This window comes from Peromyscus eremicus, chromosome 4 (genome assembly GCF_949786415.1).
Source record: "Peromyscus eremicus chromosome 4, PerEre_H2_v1, whole genome shotgun sequence".
NCBI classification, from domain to species: Eukaryota; Metazoa; Chordata; class Mammalia; order Rodentia; family Cricetidae; genus Peromyscus; species Peromyscus eremicus.
The window spans coordinates 128294945-128316042 of NC_081419.1; the positions used below are offsets into that span (position 1 = coordinate 128294945).

The 21098-nt window shown below is 46.9% G+C and overlaps 1 long non-coding RNA gene across 2 annotated transcripts; it reads left to right on the forward strand.

Moving 5' to 3' along the window:
* Window positions 1-839: 839 nt before the first annotated feature.
* Window positions 840-14952, forward strand: LOC131909838 (uncharacterized). 2 transcript variants are annotated; one of them, XR_009378938.1, is made up of 3 exons: window positions 841-4309; window positions 4453-4724; window positions 14422-14952. It is a non-coding gene; the product is annotated as an uncharacterized LOC131909838 (long non-coding RNA). The 2 variants fall into 2 exon arrangements; XR_009378937.1 differs by lacking the exon at window positions 14422-14952 and having other exon boundaries at window positions 840-4309; window positions 4453-4716.
* Window positions 14953-21098: the final 6146 nt, after the last annotated feature.

Sequence of the window (21098 nt, forward strand, 5' to 3'; positions counted from 1 at the left end):
CCTGCTATTGGCTGAGGCCTGTCCCAGGTTGTCACTGTGGGTTCACTGGGGACAAAACAGAGGAATGACGTCTAAGTGTTAAGGACGCCTGCTTCAGGAGATGGGGCTGGACTCTGCCCTTCTGAGATGACCCCCTCCCACCACTGTTCCATCCCTGTCCAGGTACCTCCATCTCCTTCTCCCATAATCCTCTCTTCAGGCCCCTCTTCTATGCGTAAACACCCTCTGGGTCTGCCTAGAGATGTCTGCTGCCAATGTGAGCATCTTCCAGTGCTTGAAATAGGATTCCCCTCTTACCTCAGCCCTTCTCTTTCCGATTGCTGTAGGTAGGTGACAGGATCCCAGGAGCTGCCTTCACAGGGCCTGCCACACACCACTGCCCTCTTGTATCCCTACAGACCCAACCATTGGGAGACAACATCCCTCACCACCCAAGAGTCCTCTCTGAGCTTCAGTCTGTCTGCCTGTAAAATGGGTGTAGATGTAATGGTGTCTGAATGTGTGTATATGGGGTGTATGGGATACACTTTCATAACTTACCCAATGATGTGTTTGTCCCATTAGGAGGAAAGTCAGAAATGTGTCTAGCTTGGCCAGATGTGCAAGCGCCAATGTCCAGTTCAGCATGTGACACACAGTGTTTGTGAAATGACTCTTCCTGACAGCTGCCCCAACCTCTGCACTTCAGCCCACGGTCTCAGGTGTTGCTGGAGATCTGAGTCTTTTTCTGGAGAGAGAAAGGGGAGAGGGGGAGAGGGAGAGAGAGAGAGAGAGAGAGAGAGAGAGAGAGAGAGAGAGAGAGAGAGAGAGAGAGAGAGACATTTTGAAGCTGGGTCTCTTGTAGCCCAGGCTAGTCTTCAACTTAGTAGGTAGCTGAAGGTGACCTTGTACTCTTCTACAGATACTCTGGTTCTGGCACAGGCTAAGAGGCTCATCTGGGGTCCGCAGCAATCAGACGATCGGTAGGCTGCCCCACCCGGTCACTTCCGAAGCGACGACCCTGCAGAGGAGTGCACTGGGGATTTGTAACAAGGGCCTTGGACCAGTCAGATGGGTGGGGCCGTCTCTAGAGCGAGCTTAGAGGGGAAAAAAAAAATAAAAGAAGGCAGGTGGCTCTTAGGAAGCCTTAAAAGTATCCCCTTCCCCTTCCTCTGCCCTGGCCAGGCTTCCTGCGAAGGAGACACCCCCATGCTGATGGCATCAGCCTTGGTCAGGCTGGAGTCGCCTTAACCCAACTCTACCAGGCGAGGGCGCCCTGCACCCAGCTTTGGCTTCAGTTCGCGGCAAATCCCTCTCATGCAGAGTGCAGTTTGGACAGCCGGGAACATTAAACCCCGCACTGCCTTGTATGGCCCTTCCCATAGAAAGAAATGGAGGGTAGGAAAGGGAAGAGGGACTTTCCTTGTAAGTGGTCTTTAAACTTGTTCTGAACGAACTTAGCCCAGAGCCAGGCGCTAGTTGTGATGTAGCTGAAGTTGTCATTTGTTGGGTACAACTTCGCTCACCACCGTTTTGTTTTGTTTTTTCTTTTTTGACAAAGGATCTCACTGTGTAGGTTGGCTGTCCTGGAATTGGCTATGGTGTAAACCAGGCTGGCCTCGAACTCTCAGAGATCTGCCTGCCCCACCTGCCTCTGCCTCTCAAGTGCTGAGTTTAAAGGCATGTATCACCAGACTCTGCCATTCTCCACTATTCTAAACTCTTCAATATGTTTGTAAGGTGCCTTCATACCCATTTATAGATGAACAACTGAGGCCCACAGTGGTGATTTGCTCACAAGTAAGAAGCACACACAGGGGCTGGAGAGATGGCTCAGTGGTTAAGAGCACTGGCTGCTCTTCCAGAGATCCTGAGTTCAGTTCCCAGCAACCTACATGGTGGCTCACAACCCACCTATAACTGTAGTCCCATGGGATCCGATGCTCTGTTCTGGTGTGCACATGTACATGCAGACAAAACACCATATACATAAAATATGCAAACAAAGAAGCACCCAGGAAGCCAGGCATGGTGGTGCACACCTTTAATCCCAGCACTCAGAGGCAGTCTCTGAGTTCGAGGCCAGCCTGGTCAACAGAGCCAGTTCCAGGACTACACAGAGAGAAACCCTGTCTCCACAAATCAAAATTAATTAATTAATTAACTAAAACAATAAAAGAGGTGCCCATGCTGTTTGACCCCAGAATCCCAGCTAGCATCACACCACAAACTTTTTATTTGAAACTGCCAGATGTGAAGACACAAAAGGAACAGGAAGGACCAAGTCCCTGTTCCCTGGACATTTAACAAACGCGTGTGCTTACACACAAGAACACTCCTACAAAACTCCCTCACACATTCATAAACAAGGTTAGGCAAGGGTCCACCCCTTGCAATCAGCCTGTTTGGTGTGCTTTGTTTTGATGTGGTGTGTGTGGTACACGTGTATGTATGTGATGTGTGCGTCTATGTGGCTATCTGTGTGTGTCACGTGTGTGGAGGCCAGAGGGGGCTATGGAACATCTTATTTTAGCTCTCTCTGTCTTATTCCCTTGAGACAGGGTCTCACCTGGAGCCCCCTCACACACACACACACACACACACACACACACACACACACACACACACACCCTTTTCTAGCTTGCCTGGCTAGCAAGCCCTAGCAATCCTCTCCATGTCTTACCACTTCCTCTGTGTTGCTTTGGATTCTCACACATGTATATACTCTCTCTCTACACCCGGCACTAAGGCTGATGCTGACGGGCATCATCTCTACATTCTTAAGACTCATATGAGTACCCCCAGTGCCTCTTTTATTCAGTGTCACCAGGGAAATTGCTGATCTGCCAAAGAACTTTCCAGTAAGTGAGACTTGCCTCTAAGGCCGTATCGTTGGGTGGGGTTGGCAGTTTTGAGAAATGTCTTGTACACACCTCCGGATGCCTCACTCAGGTCTGAACTCCTTCAGACCAGAACCCAAAGCCTTGGGAACATCTCTTCATCACAGCAGAGCCTGACCACGACAGCTACCTGGTCAAGACTTGTAGACAGGAATAGATGACACAAAGGCTGAGCAGAGGTCATAGCAAGGTGGCTCTTGGGATGTTGTCCCCATGGTTGTTTTCTGATGTGGTGGACAAATCAGCTACCATAGCTTCCCTCTTTGATGATTGATATATAAGGTCTCCAGGCCAACGTCTGCCCCCACCCTTCGTATGCAAGCATAAATCCCTCACCAGCGTTCTCTCTGTGGCCCAGAATCATCTTGATGAACACAAGTTGGCACTCTCATTTGCTTGGTACCAATGGAGCTCTTTGCTCTGTACCAGATGTCCCCACATTGCAGAACTTTCTGAACACTTGTGTTAGTGATGATCTGCCTCTTCTTGTCAGCTGTCACTCTTATTATGGTGAGTCCCCTCTCATTTCCTGCTCCCCTCCTGACAAAAGTGAGCCTCCCCAGTCAAATGTCAAGATAAGATGAGGAGAGACTGCATGGGGAACCCCTGCTATTGACAATTTCCAGGAACTAAAATGAAGCTTGGGACAGAAGCTTGTGTACGCTACCCCTACACCTTGAGTGTGGACTTCAAGTCTCAAGAAATGTGAAGGGACTGGGCGGTGGTGGAGCATGCCTTTAATCCCAGCACTCAGGATTAAAGAGGCAGAGGCGGGTGGATCTCTGTGAGTTTGAGGCCAGCCTGGTCTACAGAGCAAGTTCTAGTTCAGCTAAGGCTACACAAAGAAACCCTGTCTTGAAAGAGAGAGAGAGAGAGAGAGAGAGAGAGAGAGAGAGAGAGAGAGAGAGAGAAACTTCTGCTGTTTTAAGTCACCAGAGTTGTGGTCTTTATTTCAGCAGCCCTAGAAATCTAGCACTCCTGGGAAGTGGGAGAGATGTGGTAGACAAAGTGGAAGTCTAACAGGTGACTGGTGACTCAGGATCCCTTGTGCCATCCCCCTGCCCCCACTTCCCAGAAAGAAAGCTAAGGTGATGGGGGCCTGCAGTGAGACTTTCTATGTCATGCCAAACTCTACCCCAGGGACTCCAGAGCCCAGGGCTGTGAATCACCCATGAGCTGTGGTTTTGTTTTAAGCAACTGTGAGGAAGCGTCGTAGGGCAGCACTCGAAGATGAGGTCAATCTCCAGGGAGGCAAATCAGCCAGGCTGGTGCCAGGTAGCTGCTCTTGGGGGTGCACACCTGGCACTCAGCCCACACAGGGTACCTGAGTGCCTAATTGTTGCTTCTTTCAGAAGTGAAGACCCAAGCATGGACCTGGAGGAACAAGGAGAAGGAAGTGAGCCCGGGGTGTGTCCTCTGAGGCGAAAATGGTGAGAAATGGGATCCCACATCTAAATCTGCCTGTTTTCTTTTGTGCCTTGTCTCTCTAACATGCTCTGGTGGTCACAGGCACTTCTTAGATGCCAGGATTGTGTTCATAATTAATATTTTTCAATTTCCTCTTTTATAACAGAGAAAAGCTGTCAAATGGGGAAAGGCTAGCAGAAGGCTGTAGAGAAGGATCCTGAGAGGACTTTTCAGAAGACCTGGATCCTGAAATTCAAACATCGACAGTCTCATAAATCCGGGCATCCAGGAAGATGCTCACAGCCTCTTCACAAGTGGCCAGAGCTAGGATCATACATTGTACGGAAGACAAAACTGCCGTCTGAGCATGCCTGTGTACTTCTCTTTCTTGGCTGTGCTAGGGATGGAATACAGGGCTTTGCACATGCTAGTCCAGATGTGAGTGTATTTTTCAGGAGCCATTTAACCTACCACAAGTCATTTTTCCAGGTCTAAAGCAGAGGTTGGTTTGTTTATTTCCACCTTTGGATAAAGGACAGTAGTGTAGACTCCTAGTGTTGCTGTGCAGAGTAAATGAAATGATGAATGTAAATTCTTTAGTGCCTCATACATACTTGGTATTCCATTTTGAGTTATTATTATTGAGGGGAGTCCCATGAAACCCCTCTATAGAGGGTTTTTCAAAAATTATTTATCTGTGGCAGGGTTGTCACCAAGTAACTTTAGCTGAACCATCTTGATGGCCCTGTCTGTAGGATTTCTGAGCTTCTGGTAAGGACAGAGCCTCTAGCCTCACTCAAACAGGAAGCACAAAGCCTCCCTGAGGAGGTTGTGGGTGAGGCTAGATGGCAGCACTCCAGGCCTGCTCTGCATATGGGTCCTGCCTGTGCTCCAGTGTGGGCGATGAGGTCCTAGGATCCATGAACATGTGACAGCTGCGCATCCCAGAGCACCTTGTCTGCCAGACCCAAGGCTACAGCTTGGTCCCTAGACCCTATACGACCTGACCTCACCAACCCAGAGGACCAGAGCTCACTGTGTGACCTCTGGTGGCAGAGGAAGGTCAAGAGAGAAAAGAAGTTTAAAATCCAGGACTGCTGGGGCTGCAGAGAGGGTGCATCAGTTAAGAGCATGCACTGCTCTTCCAAAGGACCTGGGTCAGGTTCCCAGCACCTTCGTGGTGGTTCACAACCATCTGTAACCCCAAAGGGATTTGATGCTCTCTTCCGACCGTCACTGGCACCAACCACACATGTGGTGCACGTACATACATGCAAAAAAAAATTCATACACATAAAATAAAAATAAATCTTGAAAAAGAGTCTCGTACTTTGGGCAGTGCCAAGTCATCGAGGCTCCCGCACTCTGAAACCTTAAGGGGGAAAAAAACAGTGAAAAATAACCACTTTCCACACCTAGGATTCGATGTGAAATTGACAAGTATTTGCTTAAAAGTGAAAAGAGGCCATGGATGGAGAAAAGATACTTACAATGTGTATATCAGACCCAAAGCCCAAATCCTGTCTACACAAAGACTTTCTATAAGGTGATGAGAAAAAGGCAAACGCACAGGAAGATGGAAGCTAGAGAGAATGGGCTGACAGAACAGGAGAGATCTAAGTGGCAGGATTGTTTCATTTTATCAGCGTGTGTGTGTGTGTGTGTGTGTGTGTGTGTGTGTGTGTGTTCGTGTGTATGCACTGGAGACCAGAGGCAGAAATCTGATGTCTTCCTCTAGCAGTCTCCACCTTATTCCCTTGAGACAAGGTCTCTCACTTTGCTTGGCGCTCTTCCAGTCTGGGGCTCCACTGACAGTCAGCAAGCCCCAGAGGCGCTCTGGCTCCCCATCCGCAGAGCGCTGGGGTCACAGGAGCACTAGCTGTGCGCAGGTTTTTTGTTGTTGTTGTTGTTGTTTGGGTGTTTTGAGGCAGGCTTTCACTACAGAGCTCTGGCTGACCTGGAGCTCATACTCTCCTATCTCAATGGGCTACATAGTTGGGATTACAGTTGTGTACCATTTTACCTGACATCGACTGCTTTCACTTCTTTAGAAGCAAAATGATCCTGATTGACACCTTCTCCCTCTTCACACCCGAACACCAGCTGTCTTCAGCTCCATGCTATCCAGTGACTTTTCTCCTGCCCTGCCTCACCTAGTCTCCTCTTCATTCACTGCAGACTGGCTCCTGCCCTGTGCTCTTCTTCTCCCTTCTAGCCCTCCCATCCCCTTGGACAATTGTCATTTCATGAGGTGGACCATACCCTACTTTGGCCTCCTGACTCCTCACCTCCTGACTATCCGTGACCTTCACCGCCACTTCCTATCAGCTTCTGTACTCGGTGCCACACCTTAGACCTTATCCTTCACTGGCACGAGTCACAAGTTTGCTACTAATTGCCTAAAGTCCAACTATAGAAGGGCTCAGCCACGGAAGGATGTTATTATCCCTACTTTAAAGAATCCGGACTTGGTGGGCTCCAGAAACAATTTAGTGACAGGTCTGTACTTTCAACAACTACCCAGGTTCTTCTTTCTCCCTATTCTGCCACCCTCAGGCATTATCTGGGTCATCAGACTAGCTTCTCACATACTCAGCAGATGGATACTGAAACTGAAATATCCTATCTTTAGGACAGTGTCCGGAGGCAGAAGCAAGGGCCTTATCTTCCTTTTGCCACTTTGTAACAAAAAGGGAAATCTCCAAGCCAGCATAGAGGTAGACACTTGCAGGGAGTCAAGAGTTCAAGGCCAGTCTTGGCTCTATATCTAGTTCCAGAACAGCCTGACTCCAACTGCGACTGCCTAGCAGTGACTTCTTTGTGACCCACATTGCTCTCTGCCCATGCCTTCACTCAGTGTGCATGAGTCAGCAAAGTTAGACTCAGTACACTAAGCAGAAAAGAAAAAAATGGAAGAGGGTTAAGAAAGAAATGTTTCGGCCAGGCATGGTGGCACATACCTGTATTCCCAGTATTTAGGATGCTGAGACAGGAGGATCAGCATTAGGAATTTGAGGCCAGCCTGGGCTACATAGTGAGTTCAAGGCCATCCAAGCCACTTACTGTGATCTTTAAAAAAAATGTTTCCTAACTAAGAAGCTTTGGAGCCAGGTGTGATGACACACTCCTTTAACCCAGCTCTCGGGAGGCAGAGGCTAGAGTTCAAGTCAGCCTGGTCTATAATGAGAACTCCAGCCAGAGAGCTACATACAGAAACCTGTCTCAAAAAAGGAAGGAAGGAAGCAAGCAAGCAAGCAAGCAAGCAAGCAAGGATTTGGAGATAAGCTGTCTAAGATTGCTAAGGTAATTTCATTAGAAATCAAAAGTTTATCTTGTACTCCACTTCAGTAGCTTCTATAAAAGTCGCCCCCACAGTCCACAGTGGCTTCTTTGATTCCATCCATTACATGCTCTGTCCAGGAAGAAGGAAGGAAAAAAAAAGAGGGTGTGTGCACTATATGCCCTGAGTGTTTATGTTTAATGATACATAATTAAGTCAGAACTATTTATTGAGCACTGTCTATTAAGCATTTTCTGAGTGCCAAGCAAATTAGTGACATTCACTGTCATCCTCACAAAAATTTTATGAGTATAAAGTTAGGAAAATCTTTTTCCTATTATTAATGATGGAACCTAGAGTCTCACGTATGCTAAGCATGTATTATATATTGAATTACTAAGCCATACTGCTCCCCTGCTTTTCCCTTTTTATTCATTCGTTTTCTTTTTCAAGATCTATTTATTTTTATATTATATGTGTGAGTTATTGTCTGCATGTATGTGTACACATGTGTGCAGTGCCCATGGAGACCAGAAGATAGCAGATCATCTGGGCCAAGAATTATAGATAGTTGTTGTTGTGGGGTATCCACCAGAAAAGATTGTTTGGACATGGGTTTAAGCCAATAGAAAGTCTTTATTAGCCAGCCAGTGATTACACTGGGTGTTCAGGATCCCAGTGTAGCCTCAAGCCTGTCTCAGGGTGAGCTTTTAAGCACAAAAACCATATCCTGGATTGACATACTTCAGTTAACAAGAACAGTTAGCCAGAATTGGAACTACAGAAGCAAAAAAGCAAGGTTAGTAAATTTAGAGACTTTCCCAGAACTATGGGCTTTGATGGATTAGGTCTTTGTTTTAGTTTTGACAGGTGGTACTGTCTATGTGCTGAGTTTTACAGCCCGAATGGTAGTTCCATCATGAAGTCAGTTGTGCTAAGGTGTTGGGGGCTACTAAGGTCTGGGGCCCTGTTACAGTTGTCAGCCACCATGTGGGTACAGGGAACCAAACTCATCAGGTCCTCTGGAAGAGTAGCAAGTGCTGTTAACCACTGAGCATCTCTCTAGCTGCTCTCTCTCTCTCTCTCTCTCTCTCTCTCCCCCCCCCCCCCAGGGTCTCATGTAGCTCAGACTGGCCTCCAATTCACAATGTAGCTGAAACTGGCCTTGAACTTCTGATTCTCTTGTCTCTACCTCCCAAGTGCTTAGATCACAGGCGTGATGACCATGCACAGCTTTCCCCCTCTCTTCCCTGCTAGAGCTGGTTTTTTCTAAGTCGCCCAGGTTGAACCCAAACTCTAAATCCTCCACCCACACCTCCCAAGTGCTGAGATTGTAGGCCTGTGTGTCTTAGTCACTGATCTATTGTCACCATGTGTCTTAGTCACTTTTCTATTGCTGCGAAGAGACACCATGGCCACCAAGGCAACTCTTATAAAGAAAACATTTAATTGGGGGCCCTGCTTACAGTCTTCCATTATCATCATGGCAGGGAGCATGGTGGCATGCAGGCAGACATGGTGCTGGAGAAGTAACTGAGACTTCTACATCCTGACCTGCAGACAGCAGAGAGAGAGCCTGGGTCTAGCATGGTCTTTTGAAACCTCAAAGACCATCCCTACTGACACATTTCCTCCAACAAGGTCACACCTCCTAATCCTTCCAATCCTTTCAAATAGTGCCGCTCCCTGGTGACTAAGCATTCAAAGGCCATTTTTTTAATGTATTTATTTATGTATACAGTGTTCTGCCTGCACATGTCCTTGCAGGCCAGAAGGGGGCACCAGATCTCATTATAGATGGTTGTGAGCCACCATGTGGTTGCTGGGAATTGAACTCAGGACTTCTGGAAGAACAGCCAATGTTCTCCAACCCCACGAAGGCCATTTTTATTCAAACCACCATACCATGCTCCATGCCAGCTTGTATATATTTGTATGTATATATACATGTATATACATATACATATATATTTAATAGAGGAGAACAAGAAATAATTAGGCCAAAGTCATGCTAGAAAAGCAGGAGCAGACTCAGGTATGTTCCAAATTCTATACTTTTCAGGGAGACACTAAGATCTCCAGTTGGCAATGATGAAAGTTAAAAAGGGCTTTCTGCAGCTAGAGAGGTAATTCAGCTGGCAGAGTGCTTGCCTAGCATGGTCATATTTGGCTAATTAACAGCAAATTCAAGATCAGTCTGTGGTACCTAAGACCCTATCAAATGGGCTGCACAAATGCTCAGCACTGGCTGCTCTTGCAGCAGACCTGGGTAAGGTTCTCAGTACCTATGTGGCTGCTGGGGATCCAGTGCTGTCTTGGGCTTCTGATGCTGTGAAGTGACACCATGGCCACAGCAACTCTTTAAAAAAAAAAGCATTTAACTGGGGCTGGCTTAAAGTTTCAGAGGTTTAGTCCATTATCACGGCAGGAAGCATGGCAGCATGCAGGCAGACATGGTGCTGGAGAGGTGGCTGAGAGTTCTAGATCCTGGTAGGCAGGCAGCAGGAAGAGAGAGTGACACTGGGCCTGGCTTGAGCTTCTAAACCCTCAAAGCCTGCCCACCATCACACACTTCCTCCAACACGGCCACACCTCTAATAATGCCACTCCCTGTGAGTCTATGGGGGCCATTTTCATTCAAACCACCACAGATGCCTTCTTCTGACCTCCATGAGCACTGTGTACATGTAGTATACAGACATACATGCAGGCAAAACACCCATACACAATAGAATATAAATATATAAATCTTTAAAAAATAAACAGAGCAAAACAGCAAAACAACTTTCAGGAGAAACGTTAAGCAATTTCAGTATATAAAAAAAGGTAATGATCCCTTAGCTGGGCAGTGGTGGTGCATGTTTTTAATCCCAGCACTCAGGAAGCAGAGGCAGATGGATCTCTGTGAGTTCGAAGCCAGCTTGGTCTACAGAGCTGGTTCTAAGACAGCCAAGAAACCCTGTCTAGAAAAACAAAACAAAACAAAAAGATAAGATCCTCTACCCAGTTATTGACTCTGAAATGCACAATCACAACCCACCCTAGGAGACATCCATGTAGATGTAAAGTAGTATGTACAAGGATGTCCACTTTAATGACTTTTTTTTTAAAGGGGAAAGGTGGGCGGTATCCTAAATACATGCCAGGGAGGAAGAAATGGACAAATTGCTTCTGTTTTAGAAATCAGTTTGAGGTCAAAAGTGAACTCACTTGTGAGAGACATCATCCTTCATTTATCTGGCAGAGTTACATCCTGAGAAATGCGTCACTAGGCAGTTTACCATTGCGCAAACATCAGTGGGTACTTACGCAAGCATAGAGGGTATTCATACGGCAGCCACTCCACATGGCCTCTTGGTGGAATCGAGACATAGAAACAAGATGGGGAAGGCTGCTGTGGGTGTAACACAGCACACTTTTGTTTTTCCTATTGGTTGGTTGGTTGGTTGGTTTGAGACAGGGTCTCATATAGCCCAGGTTGGGCTCCTTGAAGTCATGATGTAGCTGTGGATGGCTTTAAATTCCTGACCTTCCTGTCTTCACCTCTCCAGTGCTGGAATTACAGGCCTGTGCCACAGTGCCAGCCTACACGGCATTTGTTGAGAACATAGCATGACAGTCCTTGCGCCCACAGATCTCCAGAGAAACCAGGAATGCTAAGCACACAGGACTGTCTTTCCAATGCGAAAGATGAAAAACCCGTTCTTCCATCCAGAAAGCTGAGAAGTGGAAATGATTAACAGCCTGGTGATCTGTGTTCTGTGTTGGGCCAGGCCATATCAAGCTCTTACAACCAAGACAGGGAGGTGGCTGATAATCTAAATGACCCTAATAGCCAGAGGCTCCCCCAAGCTCCCATAACCAGAACCAGAGGTGGCTAATAGCCCACATGACCTCTATGCTATCTGTATGACTAAAACCAGGCCAGACACTTAGACCTTTAAGCTAGTCCAGGTAGCCAATCTCTAGAACCCATCTTCTTGGAAGAAATGACATGTACCCTGAGTTAAGTTTCAGTGTAGTTATGTGTCTTTGTGCGCCGGGGATTGTATTACGCCAGCAAACTTTTTTTTCCCCCAAATTGTACTAGACTAAATACATTGGGAACAGACTGCCTGTTATTAGACTTCCCGAAGTCTGGTCTGGGTTGATGAAGTCAATCTGCCTGGATTTTCATTCTTATCTCTTCCTGAGGTGCTTCCCTGTGTGACACCTGCAGGGACCCCCTCAAGCATTCTGTTCTACAGTGAATCTTTTTGTTTGTTTGTTTTTGTGTTCTGAGACGGAGTTTCTCTGTGTAGCCCTGGCTGTCCTAGAACTAGCTCTGTAGACCAAGCTGGCCTTGAATTCGCAGAGATCCACCTGCCCTCTGCCTCTTGAGTGCCAAAATGAAAGGCATGTGCCACCACCTCCTGGCTACAATGAACCTTTTTTTTTTTTTTTTTTAAATAAGATTCTTTTTTTTTTTCTTTGAGACAAGGTTTTTCTGTGTAGCCCAGGCTCTCGCTCTCGATCTCACTCTGTAGACCAGGCTATCCTGGAACTCACAGAGCTCTGCCTTCCTCTGCCTCCCGAGTGCTGGGATTGAAGACATGTGCCACCATGTCCGGCTTTAAATACGATTTTTAAGATCCATGGTTTCTTGTCATTATCTTGTACTGTGTACTATACACAATTGTACTGCTGTAACATATGATGGCAATGCAGTGGATTTACATCAGGACTAGCACAAGAACAGAACAGTGCTAACAACAGGAACAGGAACTACAGCATCCCTGGGAAATTGGAATTTTTCAGCTTTGTTCTAATTTTAAAATATTTTAGATTTATTTGTTTTATGTGGATGAGTGTTTTGCTCACATGTATATCTGTGCAGTATGTGAGTGCCTGGTGCCCATGTAGGTCAGAAGAGGGTGTCAGATCCCAGGTCCTCTCTGCAAGAGCAAGTGCTCATAACTACTGAACCCCCTCTCCAGCCCCAACTATATATGTATGTGTATTGACACAAGGCCTTGCTATGTAGGTCATTGACCCAGTTAGCTTTCTGATGCTGTGATAAACACGGTGACCAAAGGCAATGCAGGGAGGAAAAGATTTATTTCATCTTTCTGTTTGCTTGTTTTTGTTTTTGTTTTTTTCCGAGACAAGATTTCTCTGTGTAACAGCCCTGGCTGTCCTGGAACCCACTATGTAGACGAGGTTCAAACTCACAGAGATCCTCCTGCCTCTGTCTCCCGAGTTCTGGGATTAAAGATCTGTGCCACCACTGCCGGGCTAGAATTTATTTCACTTTACAGCTTACAGTCCATCACTGAGGGAAGTCAGGGCAGGAAATCAAGGCAAGAATCTGGAGGCAGAAACCAAAGCAGAGGCCATGGAGGAGTGCTGCTTACTGGCTGCTCTCCATGGCTTGCTCAGCCTGCTTTGTTATACCACCCAGGACCACCTGCCTAAGGGTGGCACTGGCCCAGTGTACTGGCCTTCCCACATCAACCATTTTAATCAAGAAAATGCCCCACAGGCTTGCCGACAGGCCAGTCTGATGGAGGCATTTTCTCAATTATGTTTTCCTCTTCCCAGATGACTCTAGCTTGGGTCAAATTGACATAAAACTAACCAGCACATCCATGCTGGTCTAAAACTGAAAACCTCCTGCCTCGGGTCTCTCAAGTGCTGGGATTACCACCATGACCTGCTTTCCTTTATAATCTTAAAGGACCACTGTCATTTCCTTCATTGGCCAAAATATTGTTATGACTGTAAACCTCTCCAAGCCTCTCCCCCTCTTCCCTTCTCCCTCTCTCTTCCCCTCCCCCTACTTCTCTCGCTAACCCTACTTCTTTCTCTCATAGTGAAGACTGAGCATGCTAGGCAAGTGCTCTACCACTGAGTCACATCTGCCATCTTCTTCATCTTTAAAATGGGTAAAATGATATTGACCAGTCGGTACGTTGAAATGAGACATGCACGTGAAGCATATAGGAAGGGATCTCATAAACATTGGGCATATTTTCATAACCTCACATAATAAGGAATACTGAGTAGCAATTTAAAAAGTACTAACTCAAGCTGGGTCATGATGGTGTACGCCTTTACTCCCTGCACTAAGGAGGCAGAGGCAGGTGAATCTCCGTGAGTTCAAGGCCAGCCTGGTCTACAGAGCTAATTCCAGGACAGCCAGAGCTGTTACACAGAGAAACCAAGTCTGGAAAAACTGAAAAAAATGAGCCAGGTAGTGGTGGCCCATGCCTTTAATCCCAGCACTTGGGAGGCAGAGGCAGACTGATCTCTGAGTTTGAGTCCTCCTGGTCTATAGAACAAGTTCCAGGACAGCCAAAGCTACACAGAGAAATCCGGTCTTGGAAAACCACCACCGTGAAGAACAGAGTGGTAGTGCTCATCAGTAACCCCAGCACAGGGGCATGGGGACAGGTGGATCCCTGGGGCACACTTGCCAGCCAGTGTCACTCCAGGTTCAGCAAGCAACTTTCTCTCAAAAAAGAAGGTGGAAGAGACAGAGAAAGACACTTGACCTCTGGCCATGGGTGAATGCACCCACATGCACAACACACACACACACACACACATACACACACACTCACTCACACTCTCTCACACACACATATTCACACACACTTAAAAATAAAAAATGAATCTTTAAAATAATTATACAGGTCCCTAAGTACTGAAATTGGAAACAGCACCCCACCCCAGTGTTTGAAGAATGTCACTGGACTGCAGAATAAGTGTAAGGGGATATTCCTCATGGTAATTATTTTGACGTTGAATTTGGAGGAGGGTAGTAAATGTCAAATTCTTTCCCTTAACCATCTCTATCTCCTTTGTCCTTTGCAGGGGCTGAGTCAGCCTGTTGGGTGACCCAGGCCTGCCCTAGGGGAGGGAGGAAGCCACACAACTGAGTCCTTTGAGCCTCTCCCCTGGCCAGAGGGCATCAGCAATTGGAAAGGAGCCCAGCTTTATGGACAAACAATGGTGCCAGCCAGCTGCGGGTGAAGCAGGGCTGAACAGCCTGGCCTGATTTGGTGAGTGTCCAGAAGGGTGCCCCTCATACCTGAAGGGTCCACTTCACTTGGAGACAAACATCCACCAATCAGGGATAGTTCTCAAAGCGCTTTGGCAAGGGCTGAGGAGAGTCGGGGAATGTGGAGAGGGAATCCCTCAGCATTCCTGGTAACAGTTCTAAGCATGAAATCCCCAATCGGAATTGAACTATTCTGGCACATGGATGAGAAAACAAAGGCTCCCTAAGGGACTGAAAGTTGTTTGAGGGCCCATAGTAAATTAACCACAAAACTGGAGCTAAACTCCAGGTTCCCTTTGACACAGCAAGTCCACACCATAAAGTGATGTTTGCACAACTTTTTATGAGCATGCTCAATTTTGTGTCTTTGATAAGCGTCCATCTGACACATAAGATAGTGTCTGATCAGCTGACCACTGGAATCTGAAGCAGGATCTCAAGCATGGATATCTCCAGGACAGGAACAATCGGCAGGCACTTGCTTGTCTGATTGTCAAGCCTGTGGTGTAGTAATTGCCTGAGTTCGAAGCCTGCCTGCCTCTAGGCTGGAAAAATAGCCCAGTGGGTAAAGGGCTTGCTGTACAAGCATTGAGTCCCAGAGTTCAAATCCCCAGAACTCATAAAAACTCCAGGCATGGAGGTGAGCCTCCGGAATCCCAGCTCTGGGAGTGAGTAGATACAGGTGGATCCTGTGGGTGTGGCTTTCAAGCCAGCCAATCTAGTCACATTCAGCTTCAAGTTCAGCAAGAGACCTCGTCACAAAGACCAGGTGCAGAAGCAATCAAAGAAGATGCTCACTGTTGACCCCAGGCTTGTATGAATTCGTTTGTTGCTGTGGTAGTGGCTTCACCATGGCCCTCAATGATCCTTTCCTTGGGGTATCTATCCCCTTAAGTAGGCAGTTCCTTCACTGTGTCTATTCCCTTGCGTAGGCAGTTTCTTCAATGGTCCTTACCTCAGGGTATCTATTCCCTTACATAGGCAGTTTCCTTCCGCGTGAATGCCACTGACCTCTGTAACCACTGGACAATTGCAGAAGTGACAGCCTAACTCCAGAGATCAAAAAAGCCACTGGACGTTCTACCTTGCTCTCTGGAACCACTGGTTATGGGGGGCGGGGTGCGTCAGCTGCCATGTACTGCAGACAGGCAGCCCAGTGGAGAGACCCACACAGCTGTGTGCTGCTATGATCCCACACATTAAGTTATAAAGAAGTTTAATTGGTTTAATTGGCTCAAAGTCCTCAAGGTCAGGGAGTCTGGGACTGAGAGCCCAGCCCTGCTGAGAGCATCATAACTCAGCAAGGGGAATCATGTGGCCCAGGAGCATGTGCAAGGGCCTGAGGCAGGGGTGGGGTGCCGCTGGTCTTGCTCTTAGAGCAAACCCAGGCTTCTGATCATCAACCCACTCCCACAATGTTGGTGTTTGGCCTTCCTGACCTAATTAACCTCTTGACAATCCACGGAACCTCTCAACAGTCTCAGAAAAGCAAGTGAACATCAATGTGAGTTTTAGAAGAGGCAGTCAGACCATAAGCAAGTACGAAGACCCCTCCAACGGCCAACTGACTCACCAGCCATGTGCATGAGACCCCTCAGAACTGGACCCCCACCCCTAAACCCACCCAGGGTTCTAGATGCCACAGCCCTAGTTCACATCTTCACTAGACCCTCATGAGAATTCCAGAATCACAGAAAACAAGTAAGATAACTATCTTATTGTTTTAAGCTGTCAAGTTTTGTAGCCAATTTTTCCTTCTTTATCTTTTTACATTTAAATTTATGGCTGGGCGGTGGTGGCGCACGCCTTTAATCCCAGCACTCGGGAGACAGAGGCAGGAGGATCTCCGTGAGTTCGAGGCCAGCCTGGTCTACAGAGTGAGATCCAGGAAAGGCGCAAAGCTACACAGAGAAACCCTGTCTCTAAAAACAAAACTAAACAAAAAACAAAAAAAATTTTTATTAGATTATTATCATGTGTGTGTACAAAGTGTGCATGTGAGTGTGGGCACATGCATGCCATGGTGCATATGTGAAGGTCAGAGGACAACTTGCAAGAGTCCATTCCCTCCTTCCACCAGGTAGGTTCTGGATATCGAACTCAGGTCGGCAGGCTTGGGAGACAAGTACCTTTAACCACTGAGCATCTCATCAGCCTTTTATCTTAAAAAAATGAGGATGTGGGGTGCAGGGCGGCTTGGGAGAGACGGCTGGGGGGTGGGAGGAGGGGGGATCTGTAGGTGGTATGTGGAGTGAGTAGAAAATTTCTTAATAAAGAAAAATGAAAAAAATGAGGATGAGTATAGCTTCTGCTTCATACACTCAGAATGCCTATGCAATCAGATGGGGGCAATGTTGCTACATTATTACATAGTATTTAGTTATTTAAACTTTTGTTTCTTTATCATTGCTGTCGTGGTGCGTACACCCGTGCTCTTTCTCGAGCGTGCACACCATGCTATGGCATGCCTGTGGAGGTCAGAGGACACTTCTTTCTCCACCTCAAGTTCCAGGGATCGAACTTAAGTCGTCAGACTTGCAGAGCATCTACCACTGAGCCACCTCACCAACCCTAGGTGGTCGTTATTAACTGAGAACGGAGCACTGAGGTAGGGCCAAAAGAGCAGCAGCAGCTGGCCTCTTCATTTTTTTAGCAATTTCGTTCAGAGTTCAGGTCCGAAGTACCCCAACCCAAGGACGAACCCTGCAGGGAACCTCCATCCACTCTCCCTAAGGCAGTGTGGGGAGCCTGTCGCTCCTTCCCCTGAAGGTTCCGGTTTCTACCACCCCACCCCACCCTGGAATTTATCAGGCAATTCTTAGCTCATGTGCTAGGAGGTCTATGTTCAAAAACTGTGCTCCATCTCCGCCCTTTCCCGGACGTTCCCTGTCCCCTGGAAGCTGCCCAGCAAAGCGTTGTTTTGCTCCTTAATCCACCTCTGGGAACCAGGTTTGAATTTTAACTGTGCTGCAGATTTGCACTTTGAAAAGTTTCTCAACCTCTCGAATCCCATTTCTTCATCTGACAAACAGAGAGAGCGAATTCTGCCTCCCGGCTGCTGGGGGAAGAAAACAGAGGCAGATATGAAATCTCCGCAGAGTAAGACAAACAGGAACCCCCCTCCAAGGGTCAGGTACAGCCCCGCCCCAGCAACGTCTACTCACAGTGGGAGTGGCTTAACTCTCGCTCTCAGGCTCCGCCCTGCTCTGTGATTGAAACCAGCTTTGTGTTTTTGATCAGGGGACATTCAATTTCTTTATTCAGGTTTTCAGCAGAACTTGCAAACGGATTCCAGTAGTTTCCTTCGGCAGCTAAGCCAGGTTAAAAGAAAGGCTTGTTGATTTTTTTTTTTTGGTTTTTCGAGACAGGGTTTCTCTGTGTAGCTTTGCGCCTTTCCTGGAACTCACTTGGTAGCCCAGGCTGGCCTCGAACTCACGGAGATCCACTGGTCTCACATTAAAGAGCCCAGGCTGACCTTAAACTCATGATCTTCCTGGCTCAGGCTTCCAAATTCGGGGATTACAATTGAAAACAAATTATTATTGTTATTATTATTATTATTGTTATTATTATGTATGGTGCTTGGAATCAAACTGAAGATTTCAAGTATGTTAGACAAATATTCTACTACTTGAATTACACTTTTTTTCCCCCAAAACAGGGTTTCTCTGTGTAGCTCTGGCTGTCCTGGAACTAGCTCTGTAGACCAGTCTGGCCTCAAAATCACTGAGATCTGCCTGACTCTGCCTCCTAAGTGCTGGGATTAAAGACATGCGCCACCACCTCCCAGCTTGAACTACACTTCTATCCCTCAAATGAATTATTATTTTTGGTATGAGGTATGTGTATGAGAGGGTATGAGTGTGCAGGGCAGAAACCTTGCTCATCAATCCTCATACACCTTTATATTTTTTGTTAGAAACATGGCCTTATTGGCCTGGAAATTCGCCGCATAGGCCATCCTGGCTTGTAAGGGTCCAGGGATCTACATAGGTTTCTCTGTGTAACCCTGGCTTGTCCTGGAACTCATTCTGTAGACCAGGCTGGCCTCGAACTCACAAAGAGCCACCTGCTTCTGCCATCCGTGCGCTGAGATTAAAGGCAGGTACCCCCACCACCCCCTGGCTTTTTTTTTTCTTTTAACGTGGGTTGTAGATCTTAATTCAGTTTCTCACATTTGTAAGGCAAGGACCCTACCAAATGAATCATCACCCCAGCCCTCAAATAAATAACTTGTAAGTGGAATCTTATTGGATATTATTGGTTCCTAAATTTGGGTGAATGATGGAATAGCCTAAGGGGTTAATGTAGCTGCCTCCAAAGATCTGGATTTAATTGTCTATCTAGGATGCGGTTGGACATTGAAAACATTGTAAAGCCTTGTTCCCCTGTAGTTAAAGGGATTGGATTTACCTAACTGTGGTGATATATTGTGTACCCTAAAAAAATTTGCCTGAAGATCAGAGAACAGAACAAGCCACTAGATTAAACATAGATGCCAGGCAGTGGTGGCACATACCTTCAATCCCAGTACTTGGGAGTCACAGGCCTTTAATCCCAGAACTTGAGATCTCATGCCTTTGCTACCAGTATTTGGGAAGAACATACTCCTTTAATCCCAGCACTAGGAAGAAAATGATATGACTGGGCAGAGAAAAGTATATAAGACGTGAGGAGACAGGAACTAAGCCTTTTTGGCTGGAACCCCTTTCGACTGAGGACTCAGAGGTTTTCAGTCAGAGGATTCATGGAGTTGATGAGGTGAGAGGTTTCTCTAGTGGCTTGTTCCTTTGTCTCTCTGATCTCTCAGCATTTACCCCGATATCTGGCTCCGGGTTTTTTTTATTAATACCATATAGAATACAAGCAACACCTAGCCATCTGAAAACAAAAATGGGAGTAAATGAAACGATTCAAAGGGGGACCAGGCAATGCAGGATAGTGACCCCTGGGATTGAAAACAAAAGAATAAACTGGGTGGTGGTGGCGGCAGCAGCAGCAGCAGCAGCAGCAGCAGCAGCAGCAGCAGCAGCAGCAGCGCACGCACGCCTTTAATCCCAGCACTCGGGAGGCAGAGGCAGGTGGATCTCTGTGAGTTCGAGGCCAGCCTGGTCTACAGAGCGAGATCCAGGAAAGGCGCAACTGTCTCAGAAAAAAAAAAAAAAAAAAAAAAAAAGAAAAGAAAACAAAAGAATAGGACCGCGTAGATGGATCCCCGGTTATTGGATATCCTCCACCAAAGCAATAAACCAGTCAAGCTGAATTAATAAGTCCAGGTTTTAATAAGCAGAGCGAAGGAACTCCCAGGTGACTCTCAGGAAGGTAGGAGGGAGAGCACATGGCAGACCTGGTGACTAGGTCTTAAATAGCCTTAGACGTGGTCTTAGCAGCCCCGGGGAGGAGCTGATCCTTGGCAGGCTTTCTGAGGGGTCGGGTCTGGGGAGAGAGAGGTGGGACCAAAGTGGGGCTTCCACCTAAACATCCCAGACTCCTTAGGTATATATATATGGGTGCTGGTAGGGCTTCCACCTAAACACTAACTGGCTCTTAAATTAATTCACATCTTATCTCCGTACTACCCACCCTGCTTGCTCTGCATCTCCTGGTGTCTCACCTTCTTCCCAGTGTCCTCCCTGCCCGGAAATCCTGCCTAGCTATTGGCTGTTCGGCTTTTTATTAACTCAGAGTGACACATCTTCACAGTGTACAAAAAGATTATTCTCTGGGGCAGCGGTGGCACACACTTTTAATCCCAGTACTTGGGAGGCAGAGCCACGAGGATCTCTGTGAGTTCAAGGTCAGCCTGGTCTACAGAGCGAGATCCAAGACAGGCACCAATACTATACAGAGAAACCCTGTCTCGAAAAAACAAAACAAAACAAAACAATTATTCCACAATAAGACAGGATTTCCACAAACTACTGTCTAGACAGTTTTCAGGTCATAGAACAGGGAAACAAACCAATAGAGTCCTGCAGACTCCAAGGAGAAGGAACTGAATCTGAGGAGACTCCAGAAGCCAGTCTTTCTAGAGCAGAGTGCTCAGGAGGATTGCTGCATAGACAGTGATGTTCAAGCATTGAGCTGAGCACTCAATGGTACGAGCATGAAAGGAAACTACCTTAAGATAAGGGGGGAAATACTCTGAAGAGCTAGAGAAAACCGTGTTTAGGGCTCACACAGGCCCAGGAATACCATCTGGTCCCTCCATGATGACTAAGATGCCTCGTGATTCCCAGGGCATTTGGTAGAGTACACAGAAGGGTACTGCTTCAGTATTGGAGGAAAATTAGCCCAAAACTAAGAAGTGCCTTGATCACACTTAATATTGCAATCAAGACCCCAAAAGATCAAACCGTTTCCAAATAATTGCATTCCAGAAGAAGCTAATACCTAAAGGATTACAAAATTATCTAGCAGCTGGGCAGTGGTGGTGCACACCTTTGATCCCAGCAGTCAGGAGGCAGAGGCAGCTGGATCTCTGTGAGTT